The sequence below is a fragment of the Callospermophilus lateralis genome, chromosome 15, assembly GCF_048772815.1.
Source record: "Callospermophilus lateralis isolate mCalLat2 chromosome 15, mCalLat2.hap1, whole genome shotgun sequence".
Lineage (NCBI taxonomy): Eukaryota > Metazoa > Chordata > Mammalia > Rodentia > Sciuridae > Callospermophilus > Callospermophilus lateralis.
This window is the reverse complement of record NC_135319.1, coordinates 57,777,802-57,789,832: the sequence shown is the minus strand read 5'-3', so window position 1 is coordinate 57,789,832 and position 12,031 is coordinate 57,777,802. Positions and strand designations below refer to the sequence as shown.

The window sequence follows — 12,031 nt, the reverse complement described above, 5'->3', positions numbered from 1 at the left end:
CCTTTGTCATCTCTGGGTTCATCCCTGAAGCACTCAAGAGAAGACGGCACTATGTCCTCCTCCAGTTTTGCGCTCACCCCATAGGGACATTTAGCAGTGTCAGAGGACAATTTTGATTGTCTTGACGATGGGGTTACTATTGGAATCTAATAGGTAGAGAGAGACCGGGGATGCTGTGGAATGTTCTACAATGTATAGGGCAGCCTCACAGTAAAGGAATCACCAAGTCCAAAGTATCAGTAGTTCAGAGATTGACAGTAACCTAATTAGTACAGAGGTTGGGAGAAGTTGCTGCTCAATCAATGTTTTTGGAATGATAATAATGGCCTCATTTTGTAGATGAGAAATCTGAGGGTCAGACGGATTAAGAAATTTCCCAGGCTGATACTGCTAAAAAGTGGTAGACAAGATTTTTATTTTGGTCCTCTGATTGTAAAGTCAACACCTTTCAGTTATACCATGATTCTAGGAAGAAGAAAAATGGATTGAAATGATTCCATGACTTCAAGTCATCGCAGATGAGAGAATTTTAGCATCAGAGATCCAGACGGTGAGGTTGGAAAGGAGAAACTTGAGTTACTGAGGAGCTAAGAGAAGAATGCTGTGATAACTTCAGTTCCTGACATTTTAAAATTTGAAGTGATGTTGTGGGGGTGGGGTGAGAATGCAAGTGGAAACATCCACTGGGTGTCTGGTGACAAGAACTGGAGTTCAGAGGGAGGTCAGAACTGGAAGTGCATGCTGCTGACAGCAGTCATGAGAAGGGGACTTGAGATATGTATCCAGAAAGGAGAGCAGGGGCTGGGGATGTGGCTCAGTGGTAGAGCGTAGAGCACTTGCCTGACATGTATGAGGCTCTGGGTTTGATCCCAGCACCACCAAAAATAAATCAACAAATAATAATAGAGTCAAGAAATAGGCTCTGACTTCTAAGAAAATGCTGATAAGTAAAGTAATAAAAAAGGAAGTCAAAGAAAACAGTCAAGAGAGTGGATTTGAAAGGTGTCCAGAGGCCAAAATGTAAAGAAGTCAGATGAAAAGTAGTCCAAGAGGACAGTTATTCAGAAATCTATGTTTCTTGACATCCAGATAAGAGTTTCACTACGTCTACGTATTGCCCTAGTTTGTGTAGCTGCCAGAATAAAATACTTACGCCTTACTTAGGCTGTTTGTAGTTATTCTTAAAATCCTTATTAGTCTTAAAAATTAAATTTCTAATTCCATTTAGGCAAAAGCCTTAAGCTTCCATCCCAACCTCCAACCTTTTGGTAGCTTTCATTCTGATGTAAACACTCCAAATTCTCCATATCTAGAGCCAATGTTCTTTTTATTTATTTTCTCTCTCTCTCTCTTTCTCTGTTGACCAAATAACAAGAGCAAACAATTTCTTCCATAATGGATGTACCCTAAGGTGCATGCTTCTCAGAACCTCATCTGAAAATTAATTGCACCGGTGGTACAATAGGATTTTAGTTAAGATACTTGTTATTTATTGCCTGCAAATGGTAGGGATTTGACCAAATATGCTATGCCTCCAGGCTAGAATAATACAGTTAGCACTCAATTCTAGGGAGAAAAGGGAAGGGAGGGATATGGAGCACAGCTATTAATGGTAGCTGAGGTGCCAGATCAGCTGATCACGTCAGCAAAAGATTATTTAATTAATAATGATGTGGGGCTGGGGTTGTGGCTCACTGGGTTCGAATCTCAGCACCACATTAAAAACAAACAAACAAACAAACAAAAAACCCAAAACAACAACAACAAACGAATTGTGTCCACCTAAAACACCAAAAAATAAATATTAAAAAATACTGATATGACTATAGTACCATGTCCCCTGCTAAAGAAAAAAATTATTCAGTGACACTTATTAGACCATGATAAGGAAGACAATTCAGGACCATTGACAAGCAGAGGGATCTGCAGTAAAAGAGAATGGGTTCTACTCCAAATACAGCATGGAAATTGACAGCTAAGGGAAAGGGGGAGGGTCAGAGGATGGAGACGGGCTGGAGGAAATATCAGGCATAAAGGAGATTGTGTCGCATTACAATTCTTGTAACACAAAAATAAATAAATAAATAAAGTAAAGGAGATTGTAGTAAAAGTGACCTGACAGGATTCTTGCTGAAGGTAGGTCAGAGTAATCAGAAATCACATGGGGGATGATTGAGGATAAGGAACCTGGTCAGATCTCCAGGGTCATCAAATATGGCGCAAGGGGGTCTTGCTAACCTGACTTACCAATACATTTTGATAACACTAGATTTTTGTAGGGAAGTACACAGAAGACCTAGAGAGGTTAAGAACTAAAGCTGGACCAAGAAAATAATCTTTATCACCCTCAACTTTTTTTTTTTTTTTTAAATTTAGAAAGACCATTAAGTAATAGAATGGTTTAATAACTATAATATATTTACTATGTTCAGGGCATTGCATTAAGTACATTCTATGGATTATCTCATGTGAACTCTCACAAGGGCTCAGTGGTTCAGATTTAATTATTATTCCACTGTTGGCCTTTGAACAGGTCTTGACTAGGTCTTGGAAAATCTCCTTATCTGTACTCACCTCCTTACCAAAATCCTGGCCTGGAAGCATCATTGGCCAGAAATGGTTTATGGGCTGCCCAGTACAGTAGATGCCAGCCACACATTGGTATGAAGCACTTTGAAATGTGGCTAGTGCAGCCAAATAGCATTAAAAACAAGCAAATAAAATATATATATACACATACACACACAAACACACACACACACACACACACACACACACACACACACAAACTGAATTTAAAGCTTGGTGCAGTGGCACCTGCTTATAATCCTAACTGTTGGGAGGTTGCGGCAGGAGGTTCACAAGTTCAAAGCCAGCCTCAGCAACTTAGGGAGGCCCTGAGCAACTTAGGGAGGCCCTGAGCTACTTAGTGAGAACCTGTCCCAAAATTAAAAAATTAAAAAGGGCTGAGGATGTGGCTTAGTGATGAAGCCCTTGGGTTCAAGCCCCAGTACCAACCAACCAACCAATAAACAAATAAAAACAAAACAAAACAAAAAAATCCCACCCAATTACAATTTAATTATTTAATTAAAATGTAAAAGTAGAGAGCCACATTTCAGAGCTCTGTTGGACCATGCAAATGTTTCCATCACTGCAGAAAGCGCTATTGCTGTTTAGAAGAGATGTTGCATCTCTCTTCCTGCCTGGTTCTACCTTTGCTTTTCTCCCAGAGTGTGAGCTTAAGGGCTTTCTTCTCTCCTTCCCAGTTCCTCCAGATCTCCAACCTAAGAGAAAGGCCATTCCTTTTCTCTGCCCATATCCACAGCAGCAGCTATTTTGACAGCTGTTATGTGGGGGACCCCACAGGAAGTGAACTTTCTATATCAGGCTCTGCTTATCTCCTTTTCACTATTCTGTTCTTCTTCTCTATCTTCCTCCTCCTCCTTCTCCTCCTCCTCCTCCCCATCATCATCATCACCGCCCCCACACACAACTATCAAACTCTTAAAGGATGAGACTCTGTCAGAGACAGAGTTAGGCAAAACAAATCTGAACACTCTCAGAATAAAATAACAACCACACAGCACTTAATGGAAGAAGCAAAATATTTGCTTTGGGTTTTGTTTGAGGCCCTGCAAATGGTGACTGAGAAGGAAACCAGTGAGTTTTCCTTCTATCCTTAAAATAAAACAAAACCCGTGTCTTACATTATTTAACTGAGAGAAGTATTTTATGAAATGCAAAGGTATTCGAGGCTTTAACCTAAAGACCTTGACAACTGAGAGTTCAGGGCTCAAGTCTGCCCTGCTTTAGAGTTTCATTTTCAATGCTAATGAATTCTTTCACTAGCTGTATTCCTTTCTTCTTATTTGTATTTTAAGCATATGTTTACTAAGTCCTCGCTTAGATTTAGCTTAGAGGTTTTTGCAAATGAGAAATAGGACTTAAATTCAGATTTATAATTAAAGGGCAAGGAAGAGAGGGGAGGGGAAAAGGTAAAATGACCAGAAGGAAAAATGAGAAAGAACTTCATTAGTCTGAAAACACACCAAGTGGGGCTGGCGATGTGGCTCAGGGGCAGAGTGCTTGCCTAGCATGAACCAAGCCCTGAGCTCAATCTCCAGTGCAGCAACAACAAACAAAAAACCCTAAGTGGCGAACAGTGCTATCAGCGACTTCCTATTTCCCTTCTTCCAGAAAAGTCAAATTTATTTAGAAACTTTGATGTACATCTGAGCCTCTAGGGAATCTTGTTAAAAATGCAGAATCTGATTTAGAAGATTTGTGGTGGGGCCAGATAGCCTGCATTTTTAACAAGCTCTCAGGTGTTGTTGGTCAGTGGATCACTATGAGTAGCGGGAATGCTGACCCCAATAAGTTGGAATCAGAATTTATCAGTTCAGAGGCTTTGCTTCTGATAAGAAGAGCGTTTTACGGAAAGGTTCCTAAAACCTGCCTATGTGGAGTACCTCCTAGAACGACTACTTTAGGTTTTAAGTCAACATTTACTGGGGGCATGTTATGTACTGGGCCCCAGCATCTCGCTCTCAGCAACCAAGTGAAGTTGGAGCTATTATTTTTCTTTATTGTGTAGATGAATGTACAGATGAACAAACTGAGGCTCAGATAAATGGACCGCCCGAAGTTATGGGCTTGTTAGCAGAATTGAATGTAGGTGCGTTGGACGCTGTTAACTAAAGCTCTGGCGCATTAGTTTTCTGTGCTGTGAAATGGTTAGCACGAGCCAGGTCACCACCAGATACACCTAAGAGTACTTGTGCCTTTTTCCTGATCTTGTTCTTTGACCCCTCGGGGAAAAGTTCATTTTGAAAATACTGAGCCCCCTTGGCTGGTTTAGGTCAGGGGCTCTCACGGTTGTTCCAGGGAGAGTCGGGTAGTCCTGGAGCGAGCTGGCTCGGGACCCAGCTCGAGCTGATGCATTACATAACCACGAGGCGTCCCTCCTCCCCCGCGCCCCTCACCCCTGGCGGAGCTCCAGAACCGAGAGCGGATCCCAGTGATAAATCCCTATTGCCCGCCCGGCACAGTTCCCGGCGGAGCTGGCGGGTGTGAACCAGGCAGTGCGTTCTGGGCGCTGAGCAGTGGGATTTTCCCCGCGCCTCACTCCTCCCCCGGTGCTGCCCTCAGGGCCCGGGGCCTCAGTCCCGCCGCTGCCTCCGCCCTGTCGGCTCCCCGCCCCTCGGAAGCGCGGACCGCGGTGCCTGAGGCCAGGGAAGAGGCCACCACTCAGGGACGCGCGGGTGCGCCCTAGGGGCATGTCGGCGCTCCACTGCCAAGGCTGCAGCGGTCCCCGCGAGGTGAGGCCGCAGCGGGACCGGGCTGCGGGCGGCGCGGCAGGAGATCGGGTAGGGAGTGGGGCCATCTGCATGGTTTGAGGGACTCTGCGATCTGGCCCCACCAGGATGTCCCAGACTGGGTCTTAAGAGCGACTTGGTGCCCGGATCCCTAGAACCGGGCCGGGAAGCTCCCTGCTGCGCTCACCCTCTTCGCTCTTCCGACAGAGTGGGCTGTGCCAAGGGCGAGGTGGCTCAGGTGACACGGGCATCCTTCGAGACAGGGTTCCTGGGTGGCGGGACAGTGGGGCGATTGGGCTGGGTTTGGAGCTGGCGGAGGACCGGGACGCTCCATTCTTTCTATGCTGTCCCCGTACCCAGCGCGCGCCGTGAGTCTCCGACCCTAACTTGAGTCGCTCCGTACGCCTGTTGGGTTAGGACCGAGACACGTGCCCATTCTTTCCGTCTGTGCCCCGCCGCGCTTTGGCGTAATTTCTGGACAGGTGACTGGAGACGGAGAGCCTTTGGTCTCCATATCCCGCGGTTTCCAAATGCAGACTTCCCGATACAAAAGAGAATGGCTTTCTCCTGCATTCAGTGTTCTCTGCAATTTCTAACCATCAAGCCCTGAAATAATGTTTATTTACTTTTTGTGGTGTCTGAAATATACACTGGCTTTTAAATTTTTCAAAGGAATAAACGTAGTTTCTCCAGTTGCTTCCTATCTGGGGAGGAAAGAAAAAAATCGGTGATACTTTGCAATGAGAACTCACAGCTCAGCATTCTATAACAAACCCTTCCATTTTGAAGGGTCTGTCTTAAGTTTCTTTCCCCTACTTGATTCTTTGCTGAGGTCTGGGCGCTCCAGCCTCTCAGCCACGGAGATCTTCAGGCCTGCCAAATGAAGAAACATTTGTTTCCAAGGTGTCTGAGCTCCCTCGCTTTTAAAATCCGACAGCCCGCTCCCTACCCCTGGCACAATTTGTCTCCCTGCCAAAATCATGGCAGGTTACAGCTAATGGTGTCTAACTCTCCTAAGGTGTCCAATCTGTGTCTTTTGAAGGAATGAAGGATGGAAAAAGAGTTACTGAGTGATCTGGCTTGGTCACTTGTAATCACAGGATCTTAGAAACCAAGGATTTCATAGATCATCATCTACTAGAATCAAACCTTCATCTTTCACAGCCCAGGAAACTCAGATCCAGATCTCCAGGACAGGCTAAAGTCATGTTAAGCTAGAGGGAAAACCAGCACTTGAACTGGGCCTCCTTGTTTCCTCCTAGTTCTGTTTTCCAGGCATATTGCCTGCACGTGTTTGAACAAAAATGATATGACTAGAATCACCTCATATCATTTCCTCTCCTTGCTTTTTATTTATCTTTTAAAAAAATCTGGTAGAATTCTGAAATAGATGAGAGAGGTTGATTTAGTCAAACTGCCTTTGTAGCATAATTGAAAGAAAAATAGGCATCCTTAATTTTAAGTAATATTTTCAATTCTTCTTATATGAAGATGAATATGCAAATATATCTTAGGTGAATCCCACAGGAAGAAAAGCAATCAAAATAGTTGAAAGGCTACACCAATCTGTCCTTGGAGTTTCTTCTGATTCAGTACTCTGGATGGTGATGTTTGTTTAGAGATAAAGACATGATTTATGGTGTTAGAGCTGACTTGAGAAAAGTGGCTTATAGGAGAACCATTTATTTGTTATGATTAATACCATGACCTATAACAGAAGTTGTGGTTTAAAATTTCAAGGAATTGGTGCTGGAGCTGTAACTCAGTGGTAGAGCGCTTGGCCTCACACATGTGAGGCACTGGGTTCAATCCTCAGCACCACATAAAAATATTTAAAAAATAAAATAAAGATATTGAGTCCATCTACATTTTAAAAATCAATTAAAAAATAAAACTGACTTTTCTAGTATTTTAGAATTGTATTACACTGCATATTTTTCGCATTTTAAAATTTAATTCAAATTAAGTAACATATTTATTGAGTGCCTACTATGTGCACAATACTCTTCTGGACATTTGGGATGTGTCAGTGAACAAAACAAAGAACTTTGATCCTGTGGAGCTCATGTTATAAATCATTCATTAGAATTTTTCCAGAATTTTGTTAGGCAGATAAAAGAGAATTGCAGTTTCGCCTAAAGCAGGGAAATGAACACAAATGTTCCAATTTGCCTTCCTCCCAATCCCATGATTCTGTTGATTAAACATGGGAAGTAAAAACAAAAACAAAACAAACAACTCAGCTGAAGTTGCTTTGACTTTGACAAACTGACTTGCTACTATATATGAATAGCAGTGCTCACCTTCGGCTGTTTAAAATATGTTCCTTTGGAGTCTTTTTTCTTTATTGTAGGGACATCATTTTGGTGACTTTAATGAAGTGGGCTGGTGATGTGGCTCAAGCGGTAGCGCGCTTGCCTGGCATGCGTGCGGCCCGGGTTCGATCCTCAGCACCACATACAGACAAAGATGTTGTGTCCGCCAAATACTAAAAAATAAGTAAAAAAAAGACACTTAAAAAAAAAAGACTAATGAAGCATAGGAGGATTAGTTTTCTCAAAAGTGTGAGTGCTACCATGTTTCTGTTGGAGACAGTAATTGCATTAGCTTGCAGAATGTAGCTGGCTTTTTATTTATTTATGAAGGTGGCATTTCATTTTTATTTTGTCTCACTTTACATTTTGTCCCCCTCTCGTCTCTGAATTCTTAGGCAGCACTGTGTTGACTTATTGGTAAATCTGTTACTGTGATTGTTTCATTAGACATTCCAGTTTTCAATGTTCTCTAATTCTCTCATTTGCATTTTCTTCAAAATGGCATGGTTTGCAAGCTCAGGCATGTTTGTTGTTTTTAACAAATGCTTATCAAAATGAACTTGGCAATCTTTTCATCGTATACAGCCAAAAAAAAAAAAAAAAAAAGAAGAAGAAGCAGCAACTACAGCATTCAGTGATTCAGTGCAGCATTTGGGTTTGTTTTTTGCATTCCTCACCTAACCAATTGCTTTGCTTTTAGAAATTATTGAATCAGAAGTTATTGAGTTTATGAGTTCCCTGTAAATATATATAAAAATTCACCCATTAAAGTAATGTAATTTAACTGAGAAAAACCAAATCCACAGTTGAAGGCATTGAGAGATTTTGAACACAAAGATTCTCTCTGTGTCTGTTTTACATTTGCTCTACATCAAAGGATGCTACAAGTCTTATTAACTAACAGTGTCCTATTTAAAGGTGGTCTCTGTTAAACACATTAAGTCATAATTTCTGATGGCTGCTGGGTACTCATGGAAATTGATTTTTATCTTCATTCACCCACCACTTTGTCCCATCAAATTCTCATCCTGCTGCCTTTTTCTGTATTGATAAGGGGGATGAGTTGCTGTAGCCTAGTACAAAGTTGCATGTCATTAATTAGTTATTTAATAAGCTTATTAGTTTATTATACTTTTTTAAAATATTTATTTCTTAGTTATTGGTGGACACAACATCTTTTGTTTGTATGTGGTGCTGAGGATCGAACCCTGGCCGCACGCGTGCCAGGCGAGTGTGCAACCGCTTGAGCCACATCCCCAGCCCGTAGTTTATTATACTTCTACCATATTTCGAGCACCTCTTTTTCTGTGCTGGTGGCAGTAAGGGGTTTACGGACACAGAACCTGCCTCTGAAGAAGCTTTCAGCCTGATATGGAAAAAAGAACATTCTATGACTGACTAGCAGTTATAACTAGCATAAGTAGGTAAATACTTTGCATATTAAAAGGCAGGGGAAAGCATGCAGTCAGTGTGGGGAGTTGAGGGTTGGGAAGACTTTATAGAGAACATGTCTGAGCTGCTTCTTGAAAGACAGTAGCATGGTAAAGCTTTCATAGAGGGGAAAGAATAAACTCTCTTTATGGGAGCACATTCTTACCTCTTCTGTTTCTTTTTTGTGGTGCTGGGGAAGAACCCAGGGGCTTGTACGTGTTAGGCAAGTGCAATACCACTGAGCTACAGCCCCAACCCCCCTTGCTTCTTTTTGAAGATAGATAGAAGACTTCTTATTAGGGACCAGTTGAGGTTGTGTTGGGTTGTCTAGTAGATACTTATCGCTCTGCACCCTTCTGCACACCTCCTCCTCTGTCCTGGGTAATGGACAACTGATTAATACCCAAACAACTCATTGTCTGACCAGTGTTTCCCTTCCCCTCTGAAATATACTGATTGTTGCTCAGAGTACAGAGATCTTTGTAGCAATAGCAATCACAATAAATTTGCATAGTTTTCTCTTTACAGCTCAGGAATGCACTTAGGGTGCTGTTTGGTCACAGTCTTGTTTATGCCAGTTGTAATTTTTCAGTGTAATTAAATATTGCACAAATTAATTTAACGTGAATGCCAACAACGAGTTTATTTCTATGAAAACTGAGTCAATTTGCCATATGGGCTCTTGTGTTTGTTAGTCAGCTTCTGGTTGCTATAATGAAATACTTGAGAAAATTAGCTTTTCTAGAGAAAAGGTTTATTTTGGCTCATGGTTTTGGAGGTTCCAGTCCAATATTGGGCAAACCTGCTGCTTTGCCCTTCTGGTGGGAGAGCTGCATAGCAATGGTGGGTTGTTCATGGTGGAGAAAACTTCCAACTTATGGCCAGAAAGCAAAAAGAAAAAGAAAGGATGGGTGGGATCTGACAATCTCCTTCAAAGACATACCCCTCATTACCTAAGGACATCCCATAAGGCCCCACCCATTTCTCAAAGGTTTTACTGCCTTCCAATAGCACTACTGTGAGGACCAAATCACATGGAAATTTGTGAGACATTCAACATCCAAACTGTAGCAGCCCATGAATGTAAGCCACATTTAAAAAAAAAAAAAAACAATACATGCTGTGCCACGGATGAACCTTGAAAACATTAAATGAAAGAAGCCAGATACAAAAGACCACATATGGTATGATTCCATTTATATGAAATGTCCAGAAGAGGCAAATCCAAAGAGATAAAATATGAATTAGTGTTTTCCAGGAGATGGAGGGAGATAGGGGGAAGTGGGAATGACAGATAATGGCAAAACGTTCTTTTTTTTGTGCATGTGATGATGGCTGTTTTCTGGAACCAGATAGTGGTGATGGTTGCAGAACATTGTGAGTATACAAAATCACTGAATTGTACACTTTAAAATGATTGAATTGTCAAAGTTTATGTTAGGTGAATTTTATCTCAACTGAAAAACACTATAAGGCTTTTTAAAAAGCCACATGAACAAACTACTACTCTTAGGTATAGAATACACAGCTATAAAGGGTTGGGAAAGGACAGTAAAAATCTAGAAAGATTTTGCACTCAAGCATTTTATATCTATCTTTACAGTCCTGTTTTAAGAAATGGGAGTAAGAAATCATGGGTGTGGTTTAACCAATCAAGGCAACTCAGAACTCCAACTGTGACTCAATATCCAAAGATTTGTGGATGCATTTACGTTCATTTATCTGACTAAAGTTGAAATAAAATGTTTGAAATATATTGATCAACTTTCAATTCTGTTTCAGTGACTTCGATTGCTTCAGTTTCCAGTATATCTTGAAAATGGCTCATCTCTCTGCATCTGGCTAGAAATTCTTGTTTATGAGCCTCTTGGGAAATATAGAATTAGTCACTTAAGCTTATGGAGGAGACTTGAACTTAGTTTTCAGGTTTCCAAATCCCTATAAAAATCAGCAACACTCTACCCTCCAAACTCTTGTTACAACTGCCTGGTTTGTATATGTCAACAGAGTAGTGACATAAGATGTTAACTCCACCAATACTTCAAATTTATCACCCCAATAATTTGTAGAATATAATTTTTCAAAATAGTCCTGAGCACGATTCACTATCTTGTGGTTTATTTGACATATTACAAACGATGAGTGTAATTCCTTATTTTGGGGACAAACTGGTATTGTTTTTGTAACTCTGCTTTGCTTGATGAAATACTTTCCATAGAAATGAGCTCATATTTATCTATTGAAACCAGCTGTATTTCTTGAAATAGCAATTTCAGTTCTCTGAAATCTGTAACTTCAAAACAGCCACATTATGTCCCATGGAGGAACCACCAAAAAAACCCCCAAAACCCTCCCTCACAATCAAGTTAAGTCTGCTTTAATAAAGAATAGTGTTGCTTCTTCACTCAGATATGGGTCAGTCAGAAAGGTATCCTGAACCAAGCTTAACTCTCATTATTAAATAGCTATGAATAGGAGTAGTTCAAACTCAAAAGGAATAACTGGTATCAAAAAGATGTGGTTTGTTCACATGGATACCTGGTAACTTAGTAGCCAGAAATCAGCTGACTCAATGGTTCTCAATGCTGGATACTCCTTAGAATCACCTGGGAAAGAAAAATATACTAGTGCCAAGATTCACTCCCCAAAATTCTGGTTCTGTAGGTTTGAGATAAGATCAGGGCATCTGTATTTTTTAAAGCTCCCTAGTGAAGCTCATGTATGTTCAGGGTTGAGAGCTACTTAATAATTTTATGCTTCTTCAGAAAAAAATTTTTATTGAAAAACAATAGTTACATAATATTTTAACATCTGATGAAAAAAACATGATACTTTTTCTTATTTTCACTGTTTGTTTGTATTTTCTCTATACGGTGTCCATTCAGTATAGGGTAAGTTTTTCCCAATGGTTAAATTAATTTTTACTGATTTTTTTACACCCTGTGGAATTTACTAAGTATACTGTAT

General features: G+C 40.9%; 1 protein-coding gene across 1 annotated transcript in view; it reads left to right on the top strand.

The window, feature by feature from the left end:
• Positions 1-5,118: 5,118 nt before the first annotated feature.
• Positions 5,119-12,031, top strand: part of Slc16a12 (solute carrier family 16 member 12) — a 78,600-nt gene continuing 71,687 nt past the window's right edge. The window contains exon 1 of the mRNA XM_076834601.1: positions 5,119-5,321. The gene's annotated coding sequence lies outside the window, so the exon portion shown is untranslated. The remainder of the gene's footprint in view (positions 5,322-12,031) is intronic.